At 37.3% G+C, this 23,555-nt stretch overlaps 1 protein-coding gene across 2 annotated transcripts in view; it reads left to right on the top strand.

The window, feature by feature from the left end:
* Nucleotides 1-5,475: 5,475 nt before the first annotated feature.
* The window catches only part of ZNF385D (zinc finger protein 385D), a 183,963-nt gene continuing 165,883 nt past the window's right edge, over nucleotides 5,476-23,555 (top strand). Inside the window, exon 1 of one of the 2 annotated variants that reach the window (XM_063113817.1) lies at nucleotides 5,476-5,565. The gene's annotated coding sequence lies outside the window, so the exon portion shown is untranslated. Of the gene's footprint in view, nucleotides 5,566-14,554; nucleotides 15,061-23,555 lie in introns of those variants that run through there. The other variant, XM_063113816.1, reaches the window with a different exon arrangement.

Here is a 23,555-nt window from a genome sequence, read left to right as displayed (position 1 = left end):
TCCTAGACTTGGCCTTCACAAACCAGTGGTAATTCACACACACGCGCACACGCACGCACACGCACGCACACACACACGCACACACACACACACGCACGCACCTTTTTGATCTAATGTAAGGTTGGCAGTATTTAATTTTGCCAAGTAAGGACATTAAAACGAACAGCCTAACATATACTATTAATGTCATTTCATTTAAAAAAGATATTTTAACACCAAAACACATAAGCTTAGGTGGGGAGAAAGATAACCTTGCAATTGTAGTTTTTAGTTTTAAGGGAAAAACAAATTCTCCCTAAATTGTTCTAATTTTTTTTTTTTTTTTTTTTTTTACTGTGGATCAATGAAAATATCATCATTGATAGACACCAGATTCCTAATCCCTAAGCCCCTCAACACCCAAGTTCTTTCTACAGGCCTGTCAGGACCATCTATGTGCATTGAAACAGTAAACAGTAAACAACCCACTAGTCTTTACTCCTGGCTCTGCGATCCCTTCAGATCACTGCCTGTTTATAAATTTTGACACTTGTCTGCTTCTCTTTCTCCCTGGTTCACTTTCCCCATTTTGTCTCCATTTATTAGTCTTAAGTTTTCTAGCATTGGCTCTCATTTTGGACTCATTTTTCAGGTTCCATCTTGGTGCTTTCCATCACGATCAGGCACCTCTCCCAAAAATGACAGTCCTTTGGGGGGAAGGACTATCTGCAGCAGCCAAGGTCATCACAAGGTAGTGGTGGTGAAAAAATAGTAAAGTTCCTCAGTCCTTTATCTTGCCATAGCCACTGGGGGTCTCTGCCTTAAATCGTGTAGGAGAATCCCACAAGGAGCAAAAGAGAGTGTCACAGATCAGAACCAGATCTTACCTCAAGAGATGACATTTCATCCACTACAATAAATAAGCTATTTTGTTATAACTTGAACTCAGTGACCATTACTTTCACTATCTGTGTTCTGTGTTTACATTATATGGATGTTTTATGAAGATTGTGATAACGTATGTGACATAATTCCTGGCATGGTGGCAGCTCTCTGTCCATGTCGATTCCTGTTTTCCTCCTGTCCTGTTTTTACCCAAAGGACACCTATGTGGGTCATTTGAGTGGGCTTGTTCTGTAGTCTCTGCCTCTGAATTATCTTGGACTGTGGGGTATCAACTCCAGACGCTTCATAGCACTGTGCATCGAGCAAGAGCTTTGAACTAGGCAGACCTGGGGTTGAATCCTGGGTGTGTAACCATGGGCAATTTGCTAAACTTCCCTCAACTTTAGTTGCTCATCTGTAAAATGAGAATTGTATCATTTGTCTCACAAGGCAGTTCTGAGAATTAAATGGAAATAAAATGTCAAAAATACTTGACCACTAGTAAGAGTTAAACAAAATGGTAGCTTTAAGAAATCTGAAAGCAGAGAAAGCTTGAACGATAACCTCATATTGCTTTGACTACCTTGGCAACTCCTCCTAATAGGACTTTTTGTGATGATGAAAGTGTTCTATTTCTGTCCAAGGTGGAAGCTACTCACTGTGTGCTTCTACTGAGCACACGGATGTGGAACTGAATTTTTAGTTTAATTTAAATTTAAACAGTCACATTTAACTAATGTCCTTGGTCTTGGACAGCACAGGAGCAGAAGTGATGTGACTTTTTTGTGTCTCACTTAGTCATCAAAATGAGCAAAAATGACTACTTAACATTTGTCGATTTGCTGAGGACTATGTCTGGGGCCAAGTCAAGGCTCTTTCTCCTAATGTAGTCAAGTAACATTGTTCTCTCAGATCATTCAAATTTCTTAAAGAATGTGTTTGTGTTTCTATAGTCACCAGTGAAGGAATAGAAACATGTTGATAAGTATTCTTGTTTAAGAGACTGTGTTCACTCAAAGATACGGTGGATGATTTTGTCACTAAAGGCTTGAAAGCTCTCACACAGTTGGTTTAGAAACTTTCCATTAGAGTGGGCCTTCCAGAATTCTCATGTAGTTCTTCCTGGTTGCTCCTCATTTGAATCATTTCCTATACTGACTGTCAATGCGAAGGGTAAAAGCGTGTAAAATGTCAGCATCTGAAAGAATATGAACCTTGAGAAGACTTAGAAAGTCACTTGCCCTAAATTTGGAATCATTAAAAAATGTTTGCTTCTTATTTATAAAGCTAATTAATTAATGGTATCTTTAGTACTTTATTTGACTATTGGGGTCTGTCATCAAACTATTTTTAAGTATTTTCTAAAAATCAATTTTGATCTATCTTGTTACATTTAACTTTATTTACCCTGAAAACTGGGTCAAAGAAAGTATTTGAGAGATAGCCAGGAGGTATGTTATGAAAATAGTCATATGCAGAGGGGATGCTTACAAAATTCAATTTTTATGGAATCTTTATCCTTCCTTTCAAAGATATATTTGGGGACCGGTATAAGGTGAGTTTGGCAGGTCACGCTAAGAAGGAAATATCTACCTCTACTCTTTAACAGATTCAAGCTTGGCTTCAACTCAGAAATAGGAAAGAGTTTGGCAGCTGCAGTGCGACTTCAGTTGAAATAAGATGCTCTCTCCTCACCTTCCAGGATTCAGATTGCAAATGGCTCATGGTTTTCCTGGAATACTCAGCACTAAGTCTGCATAATTCTTGAGTTGGGTCTTCTGAGATTGGTGGTTGAGAGCTGAGGAGTGATGGTTTTCTTCCTGAGTCCTGGGTAGGGACTCATGGTTTTTCTGTGAAGTGACAAGCCAGCAGTTTCCCAGCTGCCTGGATTTCCACCAATCTGGTTCTTGCCAGTAGTCATTATAAGGCCTCAGAGAATGATTATTTTCCATATACCCATTATTTCAAGAGAAACGAAATCTTTTCCAATTCAGGTAACATATTTTTCATCTTTTATATGTATCTGTGTAGCTGGAAACAGCATTGTTGTTTTCATTGCAGTGTTTTTTGAAAAGAAAAGAATTATTTAATGCCAATACTTGCTATTGGACTAATTTTGTTGGTCACCCTGAAAAGCAGACATATGACAGGATGATCCTCCATGCAGCAGAAAGCTGGGCTTTATTCTAAGCTTTGCAGCCAACTCGGGAAGCTCCAAGGGCAGACGAAACTGTCCTTTCCAAAACTGTGTTTGAAGGCTATCGTGACCACTTTTATGAATAGAGGCATCTCTTAAAATAGTGCTGTTGGCTTCCATAAATTAAATAATGTTGATTGGTTGCATGTGATGTAGGAATAAGAAGCTGGATTGAGTAGTTTTTACATTTTATTCCCTGTATCTTGTTCCACTTTGACTAGATATAGGGATTAATCCATTTATGTCTCTGAAAAAGCAAACAAACAAACAAACAAAACTACCATAAGTCACCTTAAAGCATCCCTTTCTTTTCTCAATACAACCTGATTATTTTAACATGTTTCTGTTTTTCACTTCGAACCCAGTGACGTGTAATTCTGTACTAATTTTTGTCAAAGTTTTATTTCTTTACTTTAGCAAGAAAGGTAATCTTCAACTCAGTCATGATATAATGGGAAAAAACGATTTAAAATCAGTATTATCAGGCCATGCGTTATAAAAAGAAGTAAAGCAAAACTGCTTGGTACCTGCACCCATACCATATACTATAGTGATATTTTAAGGATTATGTGTAAAGTAATGGATGTTTTCCCCTGAGATTTGTTATTCATGTGTAATAGAACTGTTATTGATGCAAAATATCATTTTATGATTAGTGATAATATAATAGGAACACATTCTAAAATTTTATTTGTTTAACACATGAGTGTTTTACCTACATTATCTCTTTGGATCCATAGAACAACCCAGTGGGGTAGGTACTGTGTTGTCTTTATATACAGATGAGGAAACTGAGAGCCAAAATCACACAGCCAGTAAAGATCTCTGATGTGAATGAGGGCAGTATAAAATCCGAGCCCCTGTTCTCAAACACAAGTTATATTGCCTCCAACTATATGAAATGGTAGTTCTTCTAGTTGAGAAAATCATTTTATCATCATTTTATCTTAGTGACAAGTTGGGAAAGAAAGGCTAATAAACATTTTCTTTTTCATTTGGGGGCACGCTTTTTAAATTGTGATTCCCCTTTACCATTACATTTTACCTGCAGCATTCACATACATTATTTTGAAAGAACATATGAATTAGTTTAGAGACATGAATCTTACTTAAAATGAGCTTAGGCTATAGAAGTATTACAGCAGTGATCAAGCAAAGCAAGGATTGAGAGAACTACACCATTTATGTTAGATTAAAAATCTACATAATAATCATGTCCAACAGAAATTAAAAATAAGACTCCTTGAACTATATAGATGGACTGAGCTCAACACAAAGAGTTGATTTACGTGTATGAACACTTTCCTCTCTGTAATCTCACGTGAAGCCTTTAACATTTTAATACCTCTGTAGGAGGAAAGAAGGTCATGTATTATTATCTCCTTTTAATGGAGGAAAATCTAACTTTCAGGATTCTTCTCCTAAAAGTGGCAAAGCTACAATTTCAACCTTGATCTTTTCACTCAAAATTTAGGCCTTAATTTATTCCATTGCTTGACTTCTCAAAGCATTTGCCTTTCCTCTGCTTTGTGTGCTTCAGTATGCATCTAACTGAAAAAAGAAAGACCTGAAAATTCGGAAAGTTTACAAACAAATGATCTCTTTGGACTAAGTGTTAACTCTTTCTGTCAAGGCAAATTTGGTATACTGAAATTTTGAGGGCAATTGTTATTTTTTAAAATGTATTATTTCTCAATGCCTTCCTCCTCAAGCACTTTTTTATCCCTATTAAAATAGATTCATCTTTTATCTATGATAAGACCTAAGGGAGATTTTTATGACATCAGAGTCTTAATTTGTGAGTAATAAAAAATGAGTGGAAGCTCATAGTGCCTCCTGTAAAAAACAACTGTATCCTTTATTAGCAAATTGAGTCTCTTCTAGACTGTAAAGCTACAAAGCACATGTTCCTCCTAAAGAAATAAAAGCGAAACAAAAATATAAAAAAAATTAAAATCCAGAAGAGTAATACATTTCATCTTCTGTACTAAGTTCCAAAGGACACACACACACACACCACACACACACACACACACACACACACACACAATGGTAAAGGGTTGGGAGGGATACTTGAAATTAATACAGATTCAGAAGACATAAAATTAATAATCAAACTGGGAGCTTTTTGTGATGAGAGCAGCAAATGTGCTTGAATATCTCAAAAGATAATGCATTCCATTCATTTTTTCTCCATAGCTGATTTAACTCTCCTGTTTTACAGCTGGCATGCCTCTGTCCTTGCATTAATAGCTGAAGTCGACATTTCCCACGGAAGGTCGTCCTTAGTGGTGATCATTTGTTGCTGCATAAAACAAACAACATCACACACACACACACACACACACACACACACGGAGATTTTTTTTTAACTGATGACACAGCGAAATGGCAGTTTCTTGCTTACTGTGTTGTCAACACCCTGCATTGTCATCCCTAGTAGCCACTGCCGGGCCTGCCTATAATGACTCTGCTTAGGCTTTCCCATAGCTGCTACTACTAAGGTATGTTTTATTTTTTCCCCACCACAAACTATTCTTTACAGGAGAATGTTAATTGGTAACTGATAGATATAAAGATTGCCAGTGACAGCCCATTAATTCCATTTACTTTAATAGGACTTAGAACTTAGCTTGCAGTACAGCTGTATTCAGACTAGATTATAAATGTAATTTTTTGCATCATTAACTTCCCTGATTAATCTTAGACAGCAAATGCATAATTATCAGGGGAAAAAGCCACCCAGTATTTGCAGCAAGGAGTCCAGCTTTAAAAGTTGTGCTTTTGCAGGCTTCTTATTAACATTATTGTTAAGAAGCACAGGTTTTTATAAAGAAACAATTGCTTTCCATTGTTTAATGGTTAACCCATGCCAGGTATTTACTGCTTCAAGGAATAAATAACGTGGGTGTTTGTGCGTGTTTGTGTGTGCATAGCACACACACATACAGTCACACAGCCTTGTTTACCTATTAGCCTGTTTACTTGTTTGATTTATGATGAGTTCATTTACAATGGATTTGCATAGTAGTAACACACAGTTAGCAGTTTGCATATATATGTAGCCTTCTAGTTTTGGGCTCAGAGCCACTTGCCAATTCTGCCTCTTGAGCCGTTTGTGGAAAACTGCCTCTTTCTATTTCGGGGGTGAGGTGTACTGGGAAGCATTAAGTCACAGCCACCCATGTTCCTGTAGAGTGTATGACTCAGGATTCACCATGCTGGGCAAAACTGAAACACAGAATCAAACAGGCTCAGGGCATTCAAATAAGAACACCAGTGGGCTAAGATTAAAATACTTTGCTTGCCATTCAGTGGTACCTGATGTTAAAGGAACAGACCTAGATGCTACAAGAAAAATCCCTGGCATAGGAATAACCTGAATCCAAGGCTGCTTTGAAAGAGACTAAATCATTGGCTTGTTAGTTATAAAATGACACTTCATTAGCATAAAGCTTCCTGCTAAGGAAGATAGAAAAAGTCTGACCCCAATCTCATGCCTATTCACCCAAAAAGAGCCACTAAGAGGGGACTCAGGATATGGGGGCAGAGGAGGAGAAGGTTTTAAAAAATTGCAAAACAGGACGATTTAGGATAATTGATTTAAACATCAATCAGCCCCATTTTAGCCATTCTTCCTCTGTTTTGAACACAAGAGGTGGGAGACCAGTGCTTAGATCCTTTCTGGCCTCAATTTAAAATACAAAGTAGCCAGAGATCTCTGACTGCTTTTGTTTTCAAACATAAACTTATTCATACTGTATTCTGGTGTATTCTTAATTGCTTTTTAAAATAACTTTTCCTTTTACTGAAATATGTGCAACTGTTTTGCTAACAGGCCTCTGAATACTTACAGTGCTAATTCTGATGGGCTTTAGTCAAGTTACACAACCCTTTGCATTATATTTGTTAGTATGCACTGAAGAGAGACGCATGGCTGGTACCCAGAGCAGGGTGCTGTGCCCGTACACATGAAGTGGCCACCTCCCCGTGTTTTTTCTCAGACACAACATGGATGAATTACGAGTGATTACAATTGCTAGACTTCTAGTAATCTTTTTCTCTGATGCAGTTCCCAGAATCACCTTATCAATTAGGTCTAGATATAATGGGATCTTTCCCATCAATATAGTTTCTCGGCAGGTTGGGCTGGGAACACGAAACCTGCTGCAGATTTTTCAATCCTTATTGCCATTCCCCAGACAGAAGACTTGTTCTCTTCAAGGAGTTTTTAATGGAATAGAATCTCCCTTTCACAACATTGTTAATGTTAAACTGGAGAATAATGCGATTGTCACATTTGTGTTTCATCAGTGCTGTTTTGGTTGGATCTAAGTATATGCCTACTTGTACTGATGTACGTGGACACTCACACATACATAAAGGATGTAGCCTAAGAAAAATAGGTTAAATTTCAAGTCTTCTCAACTATCTAGCCTTATGTTAGGTAGACTTTTGTTCTTTAACTGATAGACTTTTTCCTTATTTAAGATTCCCATCCTACCAGCGTTTCCCAGTTTATTCTTAAAGAACCTAAAGCCTGTTGATTTCTGTGATGTGATTTTATATTTTAATAAATGTATCTGTTAATCATTTTCTTTGCAATCACTGGGATATAAAGAGGATTCAGACACCACTCTTAGAAAATTCTTTCTGAATAAGGTACTGTATTAGTTTTCTAGGATTGCTATATAACAAATTACCACACAATGGGTAGGTTAAAGAGCAGAAACTTATTCTGTCACAGTTCTGGAGGATAGAAGTTAAAAATTGGGTATCAGCAGGATTGGTATTTTTCTGAAGGCTTTAGAGAAGAATCCTTCCTTGCCTCTTCCTAGGTTCTGCTGGTTCCTGGAACTCCATGGCATTCCTTGGCTAGTAGCCATATCCCTCTAGTATCTGCCTTCATTTTCACATAGCCTTTTTCTCTGGGTGTCCCTGTGTGAAATCCCCCTCTGCCTCTGTTTCATAAATACACTTGTGACGGCCATTAGAACCCACCAGGATAATCTAGAATAATCTCTTCATCTGGAGGTCCTTAACTTAATTATATCACAAAGACCCTTTTTCCAAATAAGGTAACATTAACTCTCTTGCTATATAAGGTAATATTTATAGGTTCCAAAGACTAAGACATGGACATATCTTTTTCTTGGGAGAAGGGCACATTCAATCCACTGTATAGGAGGAAAGAACTCACTTGCTGTTTTGACCCTGGGCAAGATTCTTAACTTCATTATGCCTTGGGTTTCTACAACTGTAGAGCAAAGATTATAAAAGTGCCTTTCTCTTAGGGTTTTTTGAGGATGAAGAGAACTAATGTATGTCAAGCACTGGGAAGTATCTGGGGCAAAGGAGCACTCTGTAACACTAGCTATCATTAGCTACTATCTAGTCCAACACCTTGTTTTACAAATGCACACAGGAAGGCCTGAGCATTGTGACTCCTTCAAGGTCATGTAGCTGAGTTAATAGCAGAGCTAGGACTCAAATCTAGCTCTCTTGAACCTAGTCCAGTTCTTTGTACCCAACACCCATATTACACCCTGAATTCTTGCCAGGAAGACTTTGGCACAAAGAACTTAGATTATTGTTATGAGCATATGAGAGTTTAATCACCTTGCTATCAATTTTATTAAATCTAAACTTAGAAATGAAAATTTGGTATCCTTAGTGGCTAGAGAAGCCAGAATTCTCTATTACTTAACATAGTAAGGTCTGTAAACATAGAAATTGTTACTGATGTCACAGGTTTCAAGGACAGAGAGAAGACTGCTGAAATTTGGTCTCTTGCAAAGAAGCAAAATATCAGGTTCATAATGCAGTAGTAGCAAAATCAATATGTTCTTGTGATTCAGGCAGATGTGGTAACTTCTGACTTCTTTGAGGCCTTTCAAAACATTATCAGGGAACAAGAAGTTATAATTTGGATATTTGCTGCTATAAAGAGCTCTATTGCAAGTTCATGAGTGATGACAATGTACACATTTCTTTTTATAATGCCTTGAAGTCCCAGCTTCAAAATGACCTGTATTAGCAATTTTCATCTTATTTATTAAAAGCATACAACTATTATGAAAGCTATTTTTTCCTGTGCATTTAGACACCATATACTGTGTTAAGGAGTGCTATTTCCAGAGCTGTTCACTATTTACACTTTAACAAACCACATAAAGTATAACAAGCAATATGAAATAAATGGGGTAAAATATGAGTTGTTTTTTAATTTATTTTATGGTAAACCTAGTTAAATTTAAAGGCTAGAGAAAAATTTGTGGTTTGCAAGACTACATATGCCCTGTTTGGTAGAGGTCATTTTAGGAATGAAAGTGTGTTTTGCTGTGAATACTTATTTAGCATAATAGTAGAAGGTCCCCTAGTCTCCTTCAAAAACTCTCCTGCAAGGAAATTGATTTTCTGATGGAAGGTACTGAAGGGTATCTTTAGCATCAGTGGAGAAGCAACTAATTTAGTATCATCAGTGAGTCAGATGTCTGTATATTCCCAGCAGTAAACAAGAATTAAGCCATCCCTTGCCCTGTTTCTATTACCCAGATTCCCTTGCAAAGAAACAGGGTGAATTGTGGCCACCTTGGATTCTCAAATCACCCATATTGTGTGTTCTCATCACTTCGGTTGACCTTTATTTTCATCACATCATGAACTTTATATGATTATTATTAGATTTGATTTTCTTTTTAAAGTCTTTTATTTTATTCATTTTTTTTAAAACTTAAGGGGGATGATAGTCTTTAGGTGGTTTTATTTTTAAAATTTGAATAGATTTCACCTTATTTAAATAGAGCAAGCTTGATGCTTGATTACAATTTTTTTCCTGTTTTCCATGAATTAATTCTATTTCTTAAGTTTTATATTCATTAATTCTGATTAGCCTTTCAGAAAGTTATCTGTTCCTATCCTAGGTAAACAAAACTGCTCAGATTCCTGAAGCTATGTTTAGATTAGCTCGTTATGCTTTTCCCCCCTTTCACGGAAAAATGAGGTCTTGTAAAATTGATTTTTATTTTATTTTCTTACTACTCTCCCAACACACACATTTTCCCCTTTCTATGCAGTTATTCTCTCCAGGGGTTAGATAGAAGAGGCCTTATCTAGGTTGGTTTGATGTTTTGACCACCTGAAACCCTAACCATCGAAAGGTTTTTAAATAGAAAATGAAAAATAAAGCAAAAGGACAACTGCAACAACAAAACTCTAGTGTTTTGAAGTTGCAAAAAATGGCTAAAGGAAATGGCTAGAGGGCAAGATCAAGAGTATCAGGGGTGAGAGTAAGAGACAGACAGAAGTTATGTGAAGTAAAATCATATTTTTTTAGTTCTTGCCCTGTGAGTCTGTGCTATATTTCAACAAGGAGCCTACAGATTTACATATGATGCTGTGGCAGAGACACCTACCTGTCCACTAAAAATCTGTTCTGCTTTGTATTGTGTGAGCTTTTCCTGGGAGATGGCTACCTAGGGTACTATGTTTCCCTGCTTTCCTTTGAGTACAGCCTCGTGTCTGAGTTCTAGCTAGTGGAATGTGACTGAAAGTGATAATACTGTACTTCAGAACTGGCTGGGGGGAAAAAATCACTCTATGTCCTGTTTCTCCATGCTCCTGTCCACTTCTGTGCGATTGGAATCAAGAGAACCCCCAGGTTGACTGTTACGGACTGAATTATGTCCCTCCAAAATTTGTACCTTAGAATGTGACTGTATTTAGAGATAGGGCCTCTAAAGAGGTGGTTAAGTGAAGATGAGGCTGTTAGGGTGGGTCCTAAACCAATCTGACTCACCAGTGTCCTTATAAGAAGAAGCTAAGACATACAAAAAGAGACACTGGAGACCTGCACACACAGAGGAAAGGCCATATGAGAATATAGCAAGAAGGCAGCTGTCTCTAAGCTAAGGAGAAAGGCATCAAGGAAAACCAAACCTACCTCCACCTTGTTATTGGACTTATAGCATCCAGATCTGTGAGAAATAAATTTCTGCTGTTTAAACCATGAAATCTGATAATTTGTTATGGCAGCCCTAGCAAACGAATACAGTGACCTTGGAAACCACCTATTAAAGGTGGTAGAACCTTTGTCATCTAGGGTCCTTGCAGGACCACATGGATGAGAACCTCACTTCAGACCTGCTTCCCACCAGTATGATCTTGTGCACAAGAATTAAACCTTCCCTGTGTTTGAATCATTCTTATATTCGAGGTCTAATTGTCATAGAAGTTTGTCTTTCCCAACTAGTAGAGGTTGTTTCTGCACACAACAACCTTAAGACATAGGGGCAGGGATGGCTTGCTCAAATAAACATGGATGTGACATGCATGGAAACAAACCAGGACCACAAGTGGTCTGTTCCTTTACTAAGCAGTGTTTCTGTGATCCATTCACATGCTTAGCTTTAACTTTCAACACCAGTATTCTCACTCTGTCCTAGTCTGATAATACAAGTCTGTGTATTTATTGCTGTAAGCATTCAAAGGATCATTCAACGCATAAAGAAACAGAAGTTTATATAATTAAAACACTGGAAAGTTCATTAAGGGTCTTCTTGACCAAGTGCCATTTAATGTTGGGTCTTCTTCTGTGTTATCACTAACACACAAAGGAGGATTTCCTGTGAAAGTGATGATGCTTATTTCAGGACCCCTCACTTGCACAAGTCGCTTCTCAGGACCCAGGAAGGACCCTATCAATGTGTTCACATAGCCACATATTATTTTTAAATGACAAAAACCCCCACAAAAAATGGACTTTTAAAACACAATCAGTTAAGACTGGTGTTTCTTTATCTTCTTACTTCTTCCTTCATCTGTCTTCTTGTGTTAAGTGGTCTTGAGGTAGCCCCAAACATTTTTAGAATTGAGCTAATGGGGAATTGAGTTGGGAATACATTCAGTTTAAGTTTAATAATGTGTATTCATTGTAGTTTACAGGCACCTTCTTGTATAGTGAGATTGATACTACCCATCTCTTATAAAAATGGTTCCCCGGAATATCCTTCCCACTCGTGTTCCAATTCACCTTGCAATGTAACAGATATGTTCAAGGTCGGAGTTTAGATCTCATATGAGCCTACTGTATAAAAAGCCTAGCACTAAAGGTATGTGTGTGGTGGAAGAGAAATGAGGTTTGAAATACATGGAGCTAGAAACTATTGTGTGGAAAATACCTCTAGATCTTATAGCTCATATATAAAAGAAACTTAATAGCAGTGTCCCTGATTTGACAACAATTCTGAAAATTTACATTACATTGCCAGTCGTGAGTTGTTTTGAAACTGAAGAAAAAACTGTTCTAAAATTATTATTATAAAAAATCAGTCAATCACAGCAGAAGACAGACTGATTTTGTTTCTTTATTCTCTTCATTGAAAATTATAATACAAAATTATTGTCCTATGAAGAGGCAATCAAGGAGTATGCTGTCAAAAGATGTAGGAGAAAATAGTATTATCAAAGTGGGTTAATAAAAATTGTTATTTAGCTGCATTTTATAATGTTTGTCAGGTTTTTTATAAAAACATCTGGTTTGTAATATGTTTCATTAGTATAAATAATTATGTCTTTGCATCCTAATTTTGTATTAATGTGTATTTTTTATAAAAAAAAAAAGACTCACCAAAATTGTATAAACTTCAACTCTATGCCCCACAAAACCTAAATCTACCAGTAATGCCTTTTTTGAACTCTTCTAGTGACAAGAGACTCCCACCCTTACCCCAGGTCTTTCCTGTCAGTGTGGGCAGTCCTAATCATGAAAATGTTTGTGTTGTGTTGTTACTGTTGTTTTTGTTTTCTTGTTTGTTTTGAATCAGTTGCACTGAAATCAGTTTTGACCAATAGTCCTGGGTTTGCTAGAGACATGGAGAGAAAATTCCAGCCTTCCTCCATGTACTCACTGATACCAACCACACATTACAGGGAAGCAGATGCATAAAATTTAGTATGTTTTCTAGACTGTTTTTTATGAAAAGTTATTAGGTTTTAAAATAATATTTAGGGGGAAATATGTGTCTGTAAATAGGATGACTGTATAGCTTCATAGCTCATAGAATTGTGTCACTTCCCAAAGTAAGTCCACTTGTGGGTATGTAATGATTAGAAGCCAGAGCTTTTTAATTTAGTTCTTTCTTTTACCCAGTTGACATTTTCTTTTAAATTGAGGAGGCTTCAAAATTGTCTATCTTGAACTCAGAGTGTGTTATTAAGTATCCAAGTAAAAAAAAAAAAAAAAGATGTTGCATGAAGATTTTTTTTTTTTGACCATTACTCAAGGCTAAATGGGTCCAAGATTGAGTCTTTTTACCTAGGACTGTGATAATTTCTTACAATGAGCTCATTGTTTCATTTTTATAGATATGTTAACTAATTTGATCTGCTTTGGGACAAAAAGATAGACCAGAGGGAAGTGTCACCATTTTTGCAGAGGAAAAATCGAGGCTTAGACTATAGAATCTAATAAATCAGTTGACTTGGACACATAGCTTGTTAGAAGTAGAGCCAATGCTTTCTCATTCCAAATGCTGTGGCAATTCATCTGACTTCTCATTGCTTGTATGTATCTGTAACTCACATGAGAGCTCAGTTACTCCTCAGTGATTTGATAACTGAGCCAATGAATGAATTCCACCATGATGTAGTATATTTAAATATATATTTCCTCTATTTGTCCAACTTGAAGAAGTTTTGGGTTTGAGTTCTTCATTAAAGAAGTTATATGACCTCCCTGATTCTTAGTTTCTTAATCTGAAAATAGTTAATAGTGACTACTTCACAGAACTTCCTGAAGGTTAAGCAAAATAACGTCTGTGAACTGCCTAGAATGATGGTAATTTTTAGTAGATGCTCAGTAGATGTGAATTTACTTCACTTTTCCATCCATTTTTATCAAAGACATAGCTGTAGGTCTAGACTTTATAGAAGCATTGTGGGGCATGACAAGCAAAAAGAATGTGGGTGAGGTTGTGCAAACCCATCCATCCTTCTGACAAGGTGCTCAGGTCTTGTGTCTTGGTAATGGTAAAACATCATGAGGTCCTCTGGTACTTTTATCTTCATTTCCCTCTGTTTAACAAGACTGAACTTGGTGTCGTTGTTGCAGAAAGGAATGAATGATTCATTGGCTCTTTACAATGTGGATGCATAAAATTGTAACAACTTACAGTAAATATAGTACCTAATTATTTGGGGAAAATAAATGTGGAGCAGTTTAGTTTACAACATATTCTTCATTCTGTATCATGAGGACATAGGGTAATAGTTTTAACATAATATGCTTATACTTTTGAAGTATGTTCATATGCACTATGTCTTTTGGCCATCACAAAAACCATTTATTATTTCTTCTTTATAGAAGAAAAATAAAGTGAAGATCAGTAACGTTAAGATTTTTGTCCCAGCTAACACAGTTAGTAAACATCAGGTCTTAGATTGGTGTTGAACTTGCCACATTTAGTTTGTTTTTCTTTTTTCCCATAATAAGTAGCATAGTGGAAACAGACTGCCTGGATTTGAAGCACAGCTCTGCACCTTAACTTCTCTGTGCCTCAGCATCTGCATCTGTAAAATGGGAAATAACAATGCATACCTCTGTAGCCCACAGGCCCTAGAGTGGTTTCTGTGAACCCCACTGCTTGGTATTCTGTCTTACGTAACTCCTCAACTTCAATGTGGGAAGGACCTGTGATGTGCTTCTTACCAATAGAATATGGCAAAGGTGATGGGATGAATGTGATCAACATGTAAGTGATTGTTACATAAGACTGTAACACCAGTCTTGCAACGAGATTCTCTTCCTTACTGACTTTGAAGAAGCAGGTTGTCATGCTGTTAATCGCTTGTAGTAGAGGGCCACTGGACAGGAAACTTGGAACAGCTTCAGACCAACAGCCAGTAAGAACGTGAGACCCAGTTCAACAGCCCACAGGAAACTGAATGTTGCCAACAACCAAGTGAGAGAAGAAGCTGATCCTTCCTCAACTTTGTCTTAGGTGAGACCACATTCCATGCTGACACCTTCAGTGCAGACTTACAGAGGACTCAGTTAAGTGGTGTCTAGGCTCTTGGTCCACAGAAACTGTGGGATAATAAATGCACATTGGTTTAAGCCAACAAATGTGTAGTAATTTGTTATACATTAATAGATAACTAATATACCCTAATAGAGCTATGGTGGGATCAAATCCATTCATAGAGGTAAAGTGTTTGTATCTGTTCCAGGCACATTATGAAAACTCAATAAAAGTTAGTATCATTATCATTATCTTGCTCTATTCCTTAATCTAGGAATGTAACAAGAGTTTTAGAGTTATATCCTGGTATTTGTGTCTTTATGTGGTTGTCTCCATGACAACTGTCCATTGTTGTAATACAGTGTTGTAAAAGCTCACTAATTACAAAGATATATCCCCATGTTTATGCAGCAATTTAGTAAATGTGATGGCTGCCTAAAATGACCCTACAATTCTAGGGTCTTTGAAATGAAGCAAGCCTCGACAATATTTAAAGTAAGTAATTCCAGTATAGTGGCTTAGTAGTCAAAACTTTTTGATTGAAAGTAACATAAACCCAAGTTGGGTTAGTTTAAGGAAAATGGGGAATTTAGTTGCCTGTATAATTGGGAATCGTGAGAGTAAAGTTAAGGACAGATAAAGCAAGGGATTAAATGCCATTAGGCTTCTCTTTTCTTTTTTGCATACATCTTGTTTCTTTCTCCATGTAAGTTTCATTTGTCTTTGTGTGGCTTTGGAAATAATTACAAGCCAATGTAGTTGTATATTAAGAGTTCCAAGACCAGAGTATCGAGGAACACTTGCTCTCTTAGCATCTTTTTGATTCTTTTTTGAAAAGAATCTCAGAGACGAATATTGTTGCCTCTCATTAATTTCTGTACCCACCCTTGGACCAGTGACTATTACCACCATGGGTCAAGACACTCTAAGAGGTTCAGCATAATTCATAAGCCCACCCTTATTTCTAGTGGGAAGAGTGGACCTATTTTCGGAAAGATGGTGGGAAGACATGTTAACTAGACAAAACAGTGGTGTCTAGAATTTATTTGGCAGAGTTTTTCTCCAAGTGCCTGGAATTTAAATATTTACTACTGGAAAACGTGATTTGGATAGCATTCTCCATAAACAAGCCATTTGGCTTGCTAATAAATGATTATGAAGCATAAATTGACTCTATACTTCTGAGCACTTTTTTCATTTTATTTTAATTAGTGATTCTGGAATGAAAGGCCCAGAGACTGAAATCTGAAAACAATTAATAGTAATTCTATCTATAGCTGACCCTAATTATTTAGCTCAATTGGCTAGAGCTGTGTGTTAATGAGGCTGATGTGGTGGGTAAATCCCTATGTGTACCAGTAGGTTTTACTTTGTTCTGGAATATAGACAGTACTCTTACTCTAACCTTCTTCTGAATATACCTGCTTTTGGATGTGAGGCAAAGCAAGTGAGCTTATTTAGCACAATTCTATCAAGCATAGCTGGGGAAGCAACTCCCAGGTAACTCCTCAGGAAAATGGTTGATAGTCATTTCCATTTATGAAAGACGGCACAATTATCTTCATATTAGGTACTTAATTATAATTCAAGGTTGTCTGACTTATTATTGACAGGATGTTTTAAATGAATTTTCCTCCCTGTCTAAGTGAAGTCTCATCGGCCAACCCATTCTTGTAAGAATGAATGAAACTTATTGGAAAGTTAAACAAAGATAAAGGAAGAACAGTAAATATTAATACTAATGACTGTGTCAGGCCTTCCATTTATTTCACGACTGGATTTGCAACTACTTTCATTTATATATGGAATTTTGATTCTTCTACACGAAACCAAAAATGAAGCTTATCTAGAGAGTAAGACATGGGATAAGTCACTGTGAAGATGATCAGTAAAAATAAAAACAAAAACAACTGATATTTCTCAAGCTCTTCCTTGGGTCAGGAATGTGGTAACTGCTTTCTATATATAAATTTATTTTTACAGCAGCCTTTCCAGGTAAATTATTTTATTTTTCGTATTCTCCAGCAGAGGTGGTAGAAGCGAAATAGGTAAAAATAACTTGTTTTGTGTCACACTGGTGCAAAGATTTGATCCCAGGTAATCTGAATCCAGACTCCACACTTTTAACAGCTGTCTGATAATTCTATATTTTCAGTTATCTGACATTACATTATTGCTTATGGTTTAATACCCAACAAGACTTAGAATTTATGTTTTAAATGGCATTCCTGAAAAAGGCATATAATTATTCAGAAAAAAAAAATTTTGCAATATGGTTACTTGGTTACAGGTGACACAATACTATTCAAACTTGCTTACATAACTTAAAGGAGGAGATAATTCACTGGAAGAATAAAGAGGCATCCCATGGAACTCAGAGATAGGAATGACGATTAGCCCTCTTAAAGCGACGTGATCAGAAAGCCATCAGGGACCTGGCTTATTCTCTCCTCCCAAGAATGGTCTCGTATCTGGCTTCTGTGTGGAGATGTGCGTTTGTTCTCCCCTGTCTCTATACTAGTTCTCCCTGCTCCAACATGCACTATGGCCTCTAGCGTAGGCTTCCATAGGATGTTTCCATCCAAGCACCAGAAGAACATAAACCAGTATCTCTAAGACCCAATTCTTAATTCCAGGAGAGAGAATGGGTGCTCTCTTCAAAGACTATATGATAGAAGGGTTTCCCAAGAAGATTTGGGGATTTGAAATAAATGATTGGCAGAGGACATTGTTTGGCCTCATCAATACCATTATACTCTGTGGGTCAACTTGATAATGGTATCAATTATAGAACACCAGGAAAATGGAAAGAGGACCTAGACCTTCTTATACAGGAAGGTCTAGGTTCAAATTGACACCTCTTCACTCAGTAACTGTGCTAGCTTAAGCTGATTTTATTAATTTCAATATGCATCAATTTTGTCATTTATTAAAAAAGACAATAATAATAAATGCTACCAACAGTTTGAGGATGACGTAAAGCCATTAATGCAGTAGTTTTCCCAACCAAACTTTAAATTAAAGTCCATCATTCTTTATTGTAGATTAAACTAATTCATTTCATATTAGTTTTTCTCTCTTGATGTATATACTTGTGTGTATATGTCTATGTATTTGTGTGTATGTCTCTGTGTGTATATATGTCTGTGTGTATGTGTATATATTTGTGTATATATATATATTTGTGTGTATGTATATTGCAAATGTCAATAATTATTGTGCATACCATCAATTTTAAAAATAATTTTGAGGAGAGCAAACTACAGCTAGGAGGTTAATTTTATTTATTTATTTTTTATTGAAATGTAGTTGATTGTACGTATCTGTTGGGTACAGAGTTGAATATCAATACATGTGTGGAATATGTGATGCCCAAATCAGGTTGATTAGTATATTCAACATTATACAATGTAATCATTTTTCATGGCCCTTTAATTTTGATTAACATAAGTAAATTCTCTTCTTTGTAAGTGCAAGGGAATTAAGGAATTGTTTCAAAGATCACATTCCTCAACTTTGTCTGATAGTACATTATTTGCTGAGAGCATACAAGAGAGAGGAAGAACGAGATACCCCCCAACCCTAAAACAAGAAGTAGGTGTAAGAATTTCATCCATCTAATGCAGAATTGATCAGAAGAAAATAGTTTTGACCCTTAAGTAGCACTTCTTTCTGAAAGCTAGCAGCTTTCTGCCTCTAACATGAGAGGTTAAATCCTAATTATCTCCACAGAGAGTGATGGGAGGGCTGTTCTGACAATGGGGTGGAAAGGTCTGACAATGGAATTTATTTAATAGAAACCTTAGTCACTGTCTTCTAGAACCTTCCTATAATTAAAACCTTTTGTTTTTGAGTTCAGGCGCTCTTGTGAGAAAGACTGCATGAAGGGGTACCGACCCTCTGTCCTGGGAGCCAGAAGACCTGGCTTTTCTGCACTCTGCTCTGACTAGCTTTGCAGCTTTGGAGGCAATTTAATTTCTAAAACTCAGTTTCTTCATCTACTTCAAATGTAGCCTAAAGTCACCTATGGATCTAAAATTTATTAATGATGCTCCATTTTGTACATAAAATGATGGTATTTCATATACACTCTGTGGATCAGTCAGGGTCCTGATAGGAAGAAAAAAGTCTACTCAAAGCTTTTAGTAGAAGAGAATTAATTAGTAAAGGGCCTATGCTCAGAGGTGAGGGTAGGGTTAAAAGAACCAATAAGTCATGCAGAGGCACCTAGCGGTGGCATCATTACTCTGCGTGGGACTGAAGGGACAAAGAGAGGAGTGAATGCTGCTGGGGATGTGCGGGAGGGGCCGCATAGCTTGAGCTGTGGTCTTTAAAAAAGCAGCCCAAGGTCCAGGGTTTGATCCCTATACCGGCCAGCCGCCAACAACAACAACAACAAAACACAAAAAGCAAACAAAAAGCAACTCCTCTCAGAGGGTTATGAACATTTAGAGAAGATGTACTCTGACCTCTCTCACCTCTGTGTCTCAGTTCTATTTGTGCCTCCATTGGCCAAACACAACCAGAAGTTAGGTGGAAAGGATGCAGATGATAGAGTCCATAGAGTGAGCCCACAAGGAACAGAGAAAGAGAACGTGGGAGAGTGGGTGGAGGTGGCAGAAAGACAATACCAGCGCAGTCTGCACAGTTTATGATGTACATGTGTGGTTTTCCGATATGTAATACAGAGGAATCATTTTGCATTTGATTAATCAATTATTGGATAGTGTTGAGTAGAGGTTGGCTGTTTTATGAAATGTCGTATGTTCACATGTTTTAATAAATCATTAAAGATCAGGGTAGGAATCTTTCAATTTCTTCATCTATGAGTAGAACCTTAAAATTAATGGTAACCTAATGCACCAAATTGTAGTGATGATCAAATGAGATAATAATAACAACTGATCATCACATTGACCTTATTGTAGTTGCTATTATTGTCACCATTTTGCACAACTGAAGTATGGAGGGCTTATAAATGCCAGGGGAGTAGTTCACACCAAAATGCTGAACGTATCCTGCAGAGAGGGAAAGATGCCTTTTAGTTAGTGCCATCAGAAAAAGGTTCGTTGACTAGCTCATGTCCACAGCTCCCTTCCTACTCTCCCCTCTGTTTGCTTGGCTTCTCACCAGGGGTAGCACACACTTAATTTCCACCCTGGCTCACAACTGTGGCCAGACACTTAGGAAATTAATCGATAGGAATATGAATCACAGCTTTGCCTTGCTCCTCTCACCCCTACTCTCTGCTTTCTCCGTTCTGTTCCCAGGAGGCTGCGCCTTACTGGAGAGAGTTACCATACATTTGTATTGGGGCCACAACAAATCCTTCCCCTGTGTATCTGAACTCTCAGTGGGGCTCAGATATCCTTGTGTTTCTTCCTTCCTGACTCCCTCTCTGTTCCTAGGAATTCAATGCCCCCACCTCCCCCACTGCCTTCCTTCAATGATCTCACATCCAACCCCCCTTGCAGCCTCCGTACTCTGATGAGAAGGGGATGCCTTTTGTTTCTCTTACTGAGATGAGTTGGGACTAAGTTTAGTTTCTTTTTAGTTCTGTCTTCTTCACTTCAGGATCTTCCAGTGGTTTTGCCCATTTTCTCGTGCCTCTCTCTTGTGTTAGAGTATGCTCAGGGCTACTCTCTTTACCTGTGTATTTGAATTTATCATTTGGTAACATGTGCTGGCAATGATATGTCATTAATCACCACCCTCCAGCGTCCTTCCTATCCTCTTAACCTGGCTCCTCTTTGTCCACAAATATTTCACTATCTTTCCTGTGTAAACAAACAGCCAAATATATAAACAAACTACTAATCTTTCTTTAACTTTAAACAGTTTTTTTTCCAAGCTGTTCCCATTTCACTCCTTTTCTTCTCTTTGCATATTTCTCTGGAGAGTTTCCTATGCTGTGACCCCATTTCCTTACCACTAACTCACTGCTCAAACTTTTACAACCTAGTTTCTATCCACCTTTCTCTACTAATTACTTTCTCTGAGTTTATCTGTTAATCACCAGGCCTCACCTCATTTCACCTCCTTGAATTTTACATTGGAAACCACCCATTCCTTCCTCATATAGCCTTTGTCTATGGATTCTGGAAGACAAAATACTCCTACTTTTACTCTTTTCTGTCCTTGTTGCTGATTGCTCCTCTTCCGTTGCCAAGACTAGACCTCCCCTTTATCATAGCAATGCCAGGCTAATCTTCCTAAGTAATTGGAATTTCCAAACTTCTGTCCCATCACTTCCCAGCTTAAAAAACAAGAACAAAACACCAAGCAAACAAGAAACTTTCAGCATCTTGTTAATGCAAATGAAGTGAGTGTAACTTTTCACTTTGACAGTCAATTTTGTTTATCTTTGAACTCCAGCTGCTTTCTAAGCATCTTCTCCATCTTCACCTCTGTGTGTGTAGCAGACATCCACTATGATAAACAAAGATCTCCATTTTAAAAGCCTTTCCCTACAATGTTATTCCCTATACTGATATTATCTTTATTAAGCTGCATTTTTCTATAGTAACAAACACCCCCAAGTTTTAGTGACTTTAAATACTGAGTTTATTTTTCATTCTTGAAGAGTCATGTGACACACCAGGTTGGCCACTCTCCTGCAGTCACTCAGCAATCTGGCCTGTTTTCATCTTGTTTCACTAGTTCAACACATGTCTTTCTCTGTGACTGAGTCAAATTATACCAGTGCTTTTCATTGCCTCGACCTAAAGTTAAGTCACTTCTGTTATTTCACTGGCTGGAACTAATCACATGGCCAGGCCTAGCTACCATGTTCTGAGAAGTGTAGTCTGCTCTGTGGCCAGAATCCTTCTACTGTCTCTGTCTACCAAAAAAAGTACCTACCCTTCAAGGCCACACTTCTCATTTAATCCCAGCACCACCACGACCACCTTCTCATCAACTAGGTAAATATCTATAGGCTTTAAAAAAATCTTACTTATTTTAATAGGTAAGTAATTATGAATCTGATAGTTGTGTATGGTTAAAAAATCCAAATATTGAAGAATAAAAAATGAAAAGTAAACACCTATTCCTAATCCTACTTCCTAGAGATGATTGATCACTACTTATACTTTCTCAACTATGCTTTAATAATTTTAATGTATGTAAAGGCATATACATGTACTTTTAAACAAATGGAATCATATTTGACATATCATTCTTCAGTGGGCTGTTTTACTTCTGTTTGAGTTTTTCTATGTTAGCTGATGGAGAACTAGCTCATTCTTTTTCACAAATAAAATATTATCTGTATAGATATAACATAATTTATGTAATCAGTATCCTATGGATGGACACTTATTTTACCAGTTTTGGACTCTTACAGAAACTGCAGCAGTTATCGTTGATGTACCACAGGATAGGAGAATATCTTTATGATGTTACCAGAAGCTGAATGGCCAGTTCGGAAGGGTCATTTGGAAGTGTCCCTTCCAAATCCTCTACCTCCAAAACAAAACAAAACTGTGGCCTTGATTTCCATTTCTACCAGCTTTGCATAAGGGTGGCTCTTTTCTCACCTTCTGTTCAACACTAGATATGATCGACCTTTTAATAGCCAAGTTAAATTGCATGCTTAAGAGAGGCCATTTATTATTCATCTTCTTGTCTTTTATATTGCTTGGTACACAGAACGTGTTTAGTGGTTTTATTTAATTTCATTTTATTTTGGTAATTGAATGGGATGGAATTTAAGCTGGGCCCTGAATGACAGTAGGTTTGGGGTAGCTACAAAGATAAAGGTGGGGAATTCCTGATATGAACAGAGGCATCAAAGACAGGAGCAGGAGAGGGTAGGCTCAGTTTGTCTAAATAGTAAGCAGATCTTTTTGTCTGGTGGTGTGAAGAGTAGTGGAGGAGGAAGTTTTAAAAGTAGCTTATAATCATATGTTAGTGGCTCTTGAACATGGGCTAATGTGTTCTGTAATAATACTTTAGAAAAGTAATAAGCAGGGATGCAGGAGACCTAAATTTTACTCCTGGTTTTGGTAAGTACTCCTTGGGATAGTACTTGGGTCTCTAGTACTGCATTTCTTCCTCTGCAAAATGAAGAGTCCCATTTATTTATTCTTTCCATCGATATTTGCACGCCTGCCAAAGCATGCTAGATGGTCTGTCGGTATCTTTGGAAAGAACAATGAGCAGGATACAGTGGTTCTTACTTCTCTCTGAACGTAAATTACATGAAGAATAGAGACCAAATGAAGAGATGGTGACTGCGTGTGGTTAAGTACTCCAAATGGAGACTTGTGAAGAAGTGTGGGTACTATTAGTTGGAGCACCTCACCACCACAGAACTGATCTGCCCAGGCTTCCAGAGGAGGGACTGCTATTCTCATCTCAGGGCCGAAGGTGTCTTCAGGATCACTAACGAAATGCAGTCACCCGGCTTGGCAGAGAGCATGGTATCTTTGAGTGCTTGGCATCCAGAGAAGTGATGTGATCATTTGTTTATA

The sequence above is a fragment of the Cynocephalus volans genome, chromosome 11, assembly GCF_027409185.1.
Source record: "Cynocephalus volans isolate mCynVol1 chromosome 11, mCynVol1.pri, whole genome shotgun sequence".
Classification (NCBI taxonomy): Eukaryota; Metazoa; Chordata; class Mammalia; order Dermoptera; family Cynocephalidae; genus Cynocephalus; species Cynocephalus volans.
Note: the sequence above shows the minus strand (reverse complement) of the source record. Positions and strands in the feature narration are given on the sequence as shown.